Below are 9,919 nucleotides of genomic sequence, written 5' to 3' on the forward strand. Positions count from 1 at the left end.
AAAGGGTACTGTATCCCCGGATAACATGTATGGATAGCGTACACATTCAAAATATATGTCTCAGGAGGCAGGCTCAGACGGTGTTAGGCCCAGTATGGATTGCACGTGATTGCACAAAGGTTAGAAAGGGTACCGTATCCCCGGATAACATGTATGGATAGCGTACACATTCAAAATATATGTCTCAGGAGGCAGGCTCAGACGGTGTCAGGCACAGTATGGATTGCACGTGATTGCACAAAGGTTAGAAAGGGTACCGTATCCCCGGATAACATGTATGGATAGCGTACACATTCAAAATATATGTCTCAGGAGGCAGGCTAAGACGGTGTTAGGCCCAGTATGGATTGCACGTGATTGCACAAAGGTTAGAAAGGGTACCGTATCCCCGGATAACATGTATGGATAGCGTACACATTCAAAATATATGTCTCAGGAGGCAGGCTCAGACGGTGTTAGGCCCAGTATGGATTGCACGTGATTGCACAAAGGTTAGAAAGGGTACCGTATCCCCGGATAACATGTATGGATAGCGTACACATTCAAAATATATGTCTCAGGAGGCAGGCTCAGACGGCGTTAGGCCCAGTATGGATTGCACGTGATTGCACAAAGGTTAGAAAGGGTACCGTATCCCCGGATAACATGTATGGATAGCGTACACATTCAAAATATATGTCTCAGGAGGCAGGCTCAGACGGTGTTAGGCCCAGTATGGATTGCACGTGATTGCACAAAGGTTAGAAAGGGTACCGTATCCCCGGATTACATGTATGGATAGCGTACACATTCAAAATATATGTCTCAGGAGGCAGGCTCAGACGGTGTTAGGCCCAGTATGGATTGCACGTGATTGCACAAAGGTTAGAAAGGGTACCGTATCCCCGGATAACATGTATGGATAGCGTACACATTCAAAATATATGTCTCAGGAGGCAGGCTCAGACGGTGTCAGGCACAGTATGGATTGCACGTGATTGCACAAAGGTTAGAAAGGGTACCGTATCCCCGGATAACATGTATGGATAGCGTACACATTCAAAATATATGTCTCAGGAGGCAGGCTCAGACGGTGTTAGGCCCAGTATGGATTGCACGTGATTGCACAAAGGTTAGAAAGGGTACCGAATCCCCGGATAACATGTATGGATAACGTACACATTCAAAATATATGTCTCAGGAGGCAGGCTCAGACGGTGTTAGGCCCAGTATGGATTGCACGTGATTGCACAAAGGTTAGAAAGGGTACCGTATCCCCGGATAACATGTATGGATAGCGTACACATTCAAAATATATGTCTCAGGAGGCAGGCTCAGACGGTGTTAGGCCCAGTATGGATTGCACGTGATTGCACAAAGGTTAGAAAGGGTACCGTATCCCCGGATAACATGTATGGATAGCGTACACATTCAAAATATATGTCTCAGGAGGCAGGCTCAGACGGTGTTAGGCCCAGTATGGATTGCACGTGATTGCACAAAGGTTAGAAAGGGTACCGTATCCCCGGATAACATGTATGGATAGCGTACACATTCAAAATATATGTCTCAGGAGGCAGGCTCAGACGGTGTTAGGCCCAGTATGGATTGCACGTGATTGCACAAAGGTTAGAAAGGGTACCGTATCCCCGGATAACATGTATGGATAGCGTACACATTCAAAATATATGTCTCAGGAGGCAGGCTCAGACGGTGTCAGGCACAGTATGGATTGCACGTGATTGCACAAAGGTTAGAAAGGGTACCGTATCCCCGGATAACATGTATGGATAGCGTACACATTCAAAATATATGTCTCAGGAGGCAGGCTCAGACGGTGTTAGGCCCAGTATGGATTGCACGTGATTGCACAAAGGTTAGAAAGGGTACCGTATCCCCGGATAACATGTATGGATAGCGTACACATTCAAAATATATGTCTCAGGAGGCAGGCTCAGACGGTTTCAGGCACAGTATGGATTGCACGTGATTGCACAAAGGTTAGAAAGGGTACCATATCCCCGGATAACATGTATGGATAGCGTACACATTCAAAATATATGTCTCAGGAGGCAGGCTCAGACGGTGTTAGGCCCAGTATGGATTGCACGTGATTGCACAAAGGTTAGAAAGGGTACCGTATCCCCGGATAACATGTATGGATAGCGTACACATTCAAAATATATGTCTCAGGAGGCAGGCTCAGACGGTGTTAGGCCCAGTATGGATTGCACGTGATTGCACAAAGGTTAGAAAGGGTACCGTATCCCCGGATAACATGTATGGATAGCGTACACATTCAAAATATATGTCTCAGGAGGCAGGCTCAGACGGTGTCAGGCACAGTATGGATTGCACGTAATTGCACAAAGGTTAGAAAGGGTACCGTATCCCCGGATAACATGTATGGATAGCGTACACATTCAAAATATATGTCTCAGGAGGCAGGCTCAGACGGTGTTAGGCCCAGTATGGATTGCACGTGATTGCACAAAGGTTAGAAAGGGTACCGTATCCCCGGATAACATGTATGGATAGCGTACACATTCAAAATATATGTCTCAGGAGGCAGGCTCAGACGGTGTTAGGCCCAGTATGGATTGCACGTGATTGCACAAAGGTTAGAAAGGGTACCGTATCCCCGGATAACATGTATGGATAGCGTACACATTCAAAATATATGTCTCAGGAGGCAGGCTCAGACGGTGTTAGGCCCAGTATGGATTGCACGTGATTGCACAAAGGTTAGAAAGGGTACCGTATCCCCGGATAACATGTATGGATAGCGTACACATTCAAAATATATGTCTCAGGAGGCAGGCTCAGACGGTGTCAGGCACAGTATGGATTGCACGTGATTGCACAAAGGTTAGAAAGAGTACCGTATCCACGGATAACATGTATGGATAGCGTACACATTCAAAATATATGTCTCAGGAGGCAGGCTCAGACGGTGTTAGGCCCAGTATGGATTGCACGTGATTGCACAAAGGTTAGAAAGGGTACCGTATCCCCGGATAACATGTATGGATAGCGTACACATTCAAAATATATGTCTCAGGAGGCAGGCTCAGACGGTGTTAGGCCCAGTATGGATTGCACGTGATTGCACAAAGGTTAGAAAGGGTACCGTATCCCCGGATAACATGTATGGATAGCGTACACATTCAAAATATATGTCTCAGGAGGCAGGCTCAGGCAGTGTCAGGCACAGTATGGATTGCACGTGATTGCACAAAGGTTAGAAAGGGTACCGTATCCCCGGATAACATGTATGGATAGCGTACACATTCAAAATATATGTCTCAGGAGGCAGGCTCAGACGGTGTTAGGCCCAGTATGGATTGCACGTGATTGCGCAAAGGTTAGAAAGGGTACCGTATCCCCGGATAACATGTATGGATAGCGTACACATTCAAAATATATGTCTCAGGAGGCAGGCTCAGACGGTGTTAGGCCCAGTATGGATTGCACGTGATTGCACAAAGGTTAGAAAGGGTACCTTATCCCCGGATAACATGTATGGATAGCGTACACATTCAAAATATATGTCTCAGGAGGCAGGCTCAGACGGTGTTAGGCCCAGTATGGATTGCACGTGATTGCACAAAGGTTAGAAAGGGTACCGTATCCCCGGATAACATGTATGGATAGCGTACACATTCAAAATATATGTCTCAGGAGGCAGGCTCAGACGGTGTTAGGCCCAGTATGGATTGCACGTGATTGCACAAAGGTTAGAAAGGGTACCGTATCCCCGGATAACATGTATGGATAGCGTACACATTCAAAATATATGTCTCAGGAGGCAGGCTCAGACGGTGTTAGGCCCAGTATGGATTGCACGTGATTGCACAAAGGTTAGAAAGGGTACCGTATCCCCGGATAACATGTATGGATAGCGTACACATTCAAAATATATGTCTCAGGAGGCAGGCTCAGACGGTGTCAGGCACAGTATGGATTGCACGTGATTGCACAAAGGTTAGAAAGGGTACCGTATCCCCGGATAACATGTATGGATAGCGTACACATTCAAAATATATGTCTCAGGAGGCAGGCTCATACTGTGTTAGGCCCAGTATGGATTGCACGTGATTGCACAAAGGTTAGAAAGGTTACCGTATCCCCGGATAACATGTATGGATAACGTACACATTCAAAATATATGTCTCAGGAGGCAGGCTCAGACGGTGTTAGGCCCAGTATGGATTGCACGTGATTGCACAAAGGTTAGAAAGGGTACCGTATCCCCGGATAACATGTATGGATAGCGTACACATTCAAAATATATGTCTCAGGAGGCAGGCTCAGACGGTGTTAGGCCCAGTATGGATTGCATGTGATTGCACAAAGGTTAGAAAGGGTACCGTATCCCCGGATAACATGTATGGATAGCGTACACATTCAAAATATATGTCTCAGGAGGCAGGCTCAGACGGTGTTAGGCCCAGTATGGATTGCACGTGATTGCACAAAGGTTAGAAAGGGTACCGTATCCCCGGATAACATGTATGGATAGCATACACATTCAAAATATATGTCTCAGGAGGCAGGCTCAGACGGTGTCAGGCACAGTATGGATTGCACGTGATTGCACAAAGGTTAGAAAGGGTACCGTATCCCCGGATAACATGTATGGATAGCGTACACATTCAAAATATATGTCTCAGGAGGCAGGCTCAGACAGTGTTAGGCCCAGTATGGATTGCACGTGATTGCACAAAGGTTAGAAAGGGTACCGTATCCCCGGATAACATGTATGGATAGCGTACACATTCAAAATATATGTCTCAGGAGGCAGGCTCAGACGGTGTTAGGCCCAGTATGGATTGCACGTGATTGCACAAAGGTTAGAAAGGGTACCGTATCCCCGGATAACATGTATGGATAGCGTACACATTCAAAATATATGAGAAACTGGGTCTGAGCAGAAAAAGTAAATTAATGTGCATGCAAAATGTAATTGCATATGAACACATGACCTTTACACAGAGAAAACCAAAAGCAAAACATAAAACAAATATCCTGGAATAAAAAAGTAAAAAAATATTGCAAAAATTGCATGAAGGTAGTAATAATAGTAATAATAAGGGTATTTAGTTAACATAATTTTGATCAAAATAATGTAGAAGCCATCCCGCCACGTCACGGCAACCCTTGTGGGACAGTCCTAACTCTTGTATTTAAAACCTTTCCACTTGTCAAGTGACGTAAATGTGAACAAGGACAGAGGGACTGAACCACCAGTAATAGTATAGGCCAGACAGGATGGATTTTCCAACTCAGAAACAGGGCGGTCACACCCTTATATGCACAGAATGCACAATGAAACAAATGAGAAACTGGGTCTGAGCAGAAAAAGTAAATTAATGTGCATGCAAAATGTAATTGCATATGAACACATGACCTTTACACAGAGAAAACCAAAAGCAAAACATAAAACAAATATCCTGGAATAAAAAAGTAAAAAAATATTGCAAAAATTGCATGAAGGTAGTAATAATAGTAATAATAAGGGTATTTAGTTAACATAATTTTGATCAAAATAATGTAGAAGCCATCCCGCCACGTCACGGCAACCCTTGTGGGACAGTCCTAACTCTTGTATTTAAAACCTTTCCACTTGTCAAGTGACGTAAATGTGAACAAGGACAGAGGGACTGAACCACCAGTAATAGTATAGGCCAGACAGGATGGATTTTCCAACTCAGAAACAGGGCGGTCACACCCTTATATGCACAGAATGACCGGTTAACATGTATGGATAGCGTACACATTCAAAATATATGTCTCAGGAGGCAGGCTCAGACGGTGTCAGGCACAGTATGGATTTGACGGCCCAGATTACACAGCGGAGGAGCAGGGAGAGGTAAAGATTGCAAATGCTGGGGCCCTGCCTAAGCAAGGGGGGCCCACTCGTGCGCGTCGGTACTGGCACTGGGCCCCTCATAGTACAGCGGTGTGTCTGACGGCGGGTGTGCACCACCACCGTCAGAGACACTTGATTGCACTATGAGGGACCCTTTGCCAGTGCCCGCGCCCAAGAGTCGGCCTACCCACCTGTCCAGGGCAACGGCACTCGCACGGTGTCGTGCGCTAGGTGGTGACCCCGGCCATGGGGGGGGAGGCAGCACAGTTAGGGAGTTTTAGAAAGTGGCATATGTTGATGTTGGACATTCAGCTGATGCAAAAGGCGAAATAGGTGAAGTACCAGGAAGAGGTGGACCAAAGCAAGCCATTTTTCTGTCACCCTATGTGTCATCAGGGGAAGGTGGGACAAAATCCTTGGAAACCCATGCGTGGTTCATTTTAATGAAGGTTAGATCATCCACATTTTGGGTTGACAGACGGGTCCTTTTTTCTGTCAGGATTGATCCAGCTGCACTGAAGACTCTTTCCGATAGCACACTTGCAGCTGGGCAAGCGAGCTCCTGTAAGGCATATTGGGCCAATTCAGGCCAGGTGTCCAGTTTAGCGGCCCAATAGTCAAAGGGGAATGACCTGTGTGGGAGAACATCGATATGGGAGGAAAAGTAGTTTGTAACCATAGTTGACAACTGCTGTCTCCTGTCACTTTCCATCGATGCAGTATTACCAGTTGTGTGAGCGGTATTTGAAAAATCAGTCCACAACATTGTCATGAAACCCCTGTCTCCAACGCCACTTCTGCTGTGTGCACCACAAACACCTCTGCCAAGCTGCCCCCGGCCCGTACGGCTCGTGTGAGAACCATCACCGCTGCTGTGTGCTGGGAATGCCTCAAGCAACCTATTTACCAGAGTTGCTTGTTTATTAGCCAATATTAGGTCAAGGTTCTCCTGTGGCATGATGTTTTGTAATTTGCCTTCATAGCGTGGATCCAGGATGCTGGCCAACCAGTAGTCGTCATCGTTCATCATTTTGGCAATGCGGGGGTCCCTTTTTAGGATCCGCAAGGCATAATCTGACATGTGGGCCAATGTTCCCGGTGTCAATGATGCACTGCGAGTGCTGGGTGGAGGAGCACTTTCTGGCAAATCCACATCCCTCCAGTCACGCACAAACCCTGTACCAGACCTTGCCACGCCAACATTTTCACTTGCCCCACGAGATGCATCCTCCTCCCCTAAGTAATCATCCCCATCATCCTCCTCCTCCTCCTCTTCTTCCTCCACCTCGTCCAGGAGAGGTCCCTGAGCAGACAATGGCTGAATGTCATCAAGGATTCCCTCCTCCTCTTCCTCCTCATCAACATTGGCTGCAGACGCCTGCTCCTTAAGGTGCGTCAAAGTTTGCATGAGCAGACGCATAAGTGGGATGCTCATGCTTAGGATGGCGTCGTCTGCGCTTACCAGCCGTGCGCATTCCTCAAAACACTGAAGGACTTTACAAAGGTCTTTCAGCTTCGACCACTGCACGCCTGTCAACTCCATGTCTGCTCTCAAAGTGCCTGGCCGTGTATCCTCCCACAAATGCATTATGGCCTGCCTCTGCTCGCACAGCCGCTCCACCATGTGCAGGGTGGAGTTCCACCTTGTTGCAATGTCGATAATGAGGCGGTGGTTGGGAAGGTGGAGCAATCGCTGCAGCTTCTGCATACGAACGGAGTGTACAGGCGACCAGCGGATGTGCGCGCACAGTCTTCGCACCTTCTGGAGCAGGGCTGTTAACTCCGGATAATTTTTGAGGAAGCACTGCACCACCAGGTTCAAGGTGTGAGCCAAGCAAGGTATGTGGCTGAGTTTTGAAAGGGCTATGGCTGCCACAAAATTACGCCCGTTATCACTAACTACCTTGCCTGCCTCAAGATGTACACTGCCCAGCCATGACTCAGTTTGTCGCTTCAAGTACTCGGCCAGCACCTCGGCGGTGTGTCTGTCGCCCAAACACATCATCTGCAACACAGCCTGCTGACGCTTTCCACTAGCTGCTCGATAGGGGGACACATCGTGTGCAACAGTGGCAGCTGCAGATGGAGTGCTCGTACGACTGCGCTCTGTGGACGAGCTTTCGCTTCTGGAGGAGGAGGAGGAGGGTCGAACGCCTACAGCCAACTGTTTCCTATACCGTGGGCTAGGCAGCACTGTCCCATCACCGCTGTCCCCTGTGGACCCTGCATCCACCACATTAACCCAGTGCGCAGTGATGGACACGTAACGGCCCTGGCCATGCCGACTGGACCATGCATCAGTTGTGAGGTGCACCTTTCCGCTCACTGACTGCTTGAGTGCATGGACAATGCGGTCTTTCACATGATGGTGGAGGGCTGGGATGGCTTTGCGAGAGAAGAAGTGGCGACTGGGTAGGTCATAGCGTGGTACTGCATAGGCCATGAGTTCGCGGAAAGCTGTGCTTTCCACCAACCGAAAGGGCATCATCTCAAACGAGATTAGTTTGGCAATGTGGGCGTTCAAACCCAGTGTACGCGGATGAGAGACTGAGTACTTTCTTGACCTACTCATAGTGTCTGGGAGGGTGAGCTGGACTTGAGAGCTGCATATGGTGGAAGTAGCGGTGGACAGGGCGGACTGAGAGAGGGTTGATGATGGTGATGGAGTTGGTGTTCTTTCTGATGGCCTAGAATCAGTCTTTCGTTGATATAACAGTGGGATTCCCTGACTGCTGTGGCCTTGCAACGACACCTCAACATTTGCTGCTGTGCTAACCAGTGGGCTTACAGTGGGGGAAACAATGTAGCGTTGCTGACTACCTTCGTTGTGATCAGTTGCACATGTGGCACTTGAGGTTTGGTGTTGTGTCCACGCTTGCAAGTGCATGCTGGTTAAATGTCTAAGCATGCAACTGGTATTCAAATTTTTCAGATTTTTCCCTCGGCTAAAGGTCTTTGCGCACTTCTTACAGATAACCTTGGCCTGATCATGAGGATTTTGTTCAAAAAAGTGCCACACTGCACTCTTCCTACTTTGGCAGACATTTTGCGGCCTAGCACGCTGTGATCTTTTGACCCTCTGGACAAGCTGTCCAGCAACTCTTTTGATGTTTGGAACCTGTCTTTGGAGTGCTCCGGGCCTGCCAGATAACAGCTGTTGCGATGTCGATGTCTGCTGTGGATGCTCCTCATCTGAGCTATTGGAAGCAGCACCCTCTTCCCCCAATGGATGCCAATCTGGGTCAACAACTGGGTCATCCATCACCTCCTCTTCTATGTCATGTGCACCTTTCTCTGTGTCACCGTGTATGGTGGTATAGTGTGCGGGAAGGGGCACCTGAGTCTCATCAGGGTCAAAATCTGGCTCTGTACACTGCGAGGACAATGTAGTGCTCTGAGTGAATGTACCAGCAGAATCATCCATCAGCGGCTGTGCATCAGTGCACTCCATGTCAGATTCATCTTGGCCTGGGTAATTCACCATTTGACTTGATAATCCAGGCATGGTATGTGAAAACAGCTCCATGGAGTAATCAGTAGTATGGCCTGCGTCATCCTTCAATCTTGGTTGGGGTGAAGGACACAAGGAAAGGTGTGGTTCATGAACATGAGCCTCCAATGACGACTCAGTGCTTTTACTTTTTACAACTGAAGAAGAGGAGGCGATAGAGCTGGAGGCTGAGTCAGCAATGTAAGACAAAACTTTTTCCTGATGCTCTGCCTTTAAAAGCGGTTTGCCAACTCCTAGAAAACTAAGCGTTCGAGGCCTTATGTAGACAGACGATGATGCAGGGTCAGCACCTCCTGCATTCGGTCCTATTTTGCTCTTGCCACTACCATCAGATCCACCACCAACACCATCATTACCAGCTGCCAACCCCCGCCCCATTCCACTGCCTCTTCCACCAGCCTTCCTCATTTTTGGTAGAAATGTAGACAAAATCCAACAAACTATATAGTAATGTAAAACAAGGTACAAGGTGTCTATAGGACAGGGGAGATTTAGAATTTCTGCACACACTTGTGGACAGTGGACACTTTTGGATTGTGTGAGGCCCACTGATATCT

The sequence above is a fragment of the Dendrobates tinctorius genome, unplaced genomic scaffold (assembly GCF_039654945.1).
Source record: "Dendrobates tinctorius isolate UK_male_01 unplaced genomic scaffold, ASM3965494v1 ptg000007l, whole genome shotgun sequence".
NCBI lineage: Eukaryota > Metazoa > Chordata > Amphibia > Anura > Dendrobatidae > Dendrobates > Dendrobates tinctorius.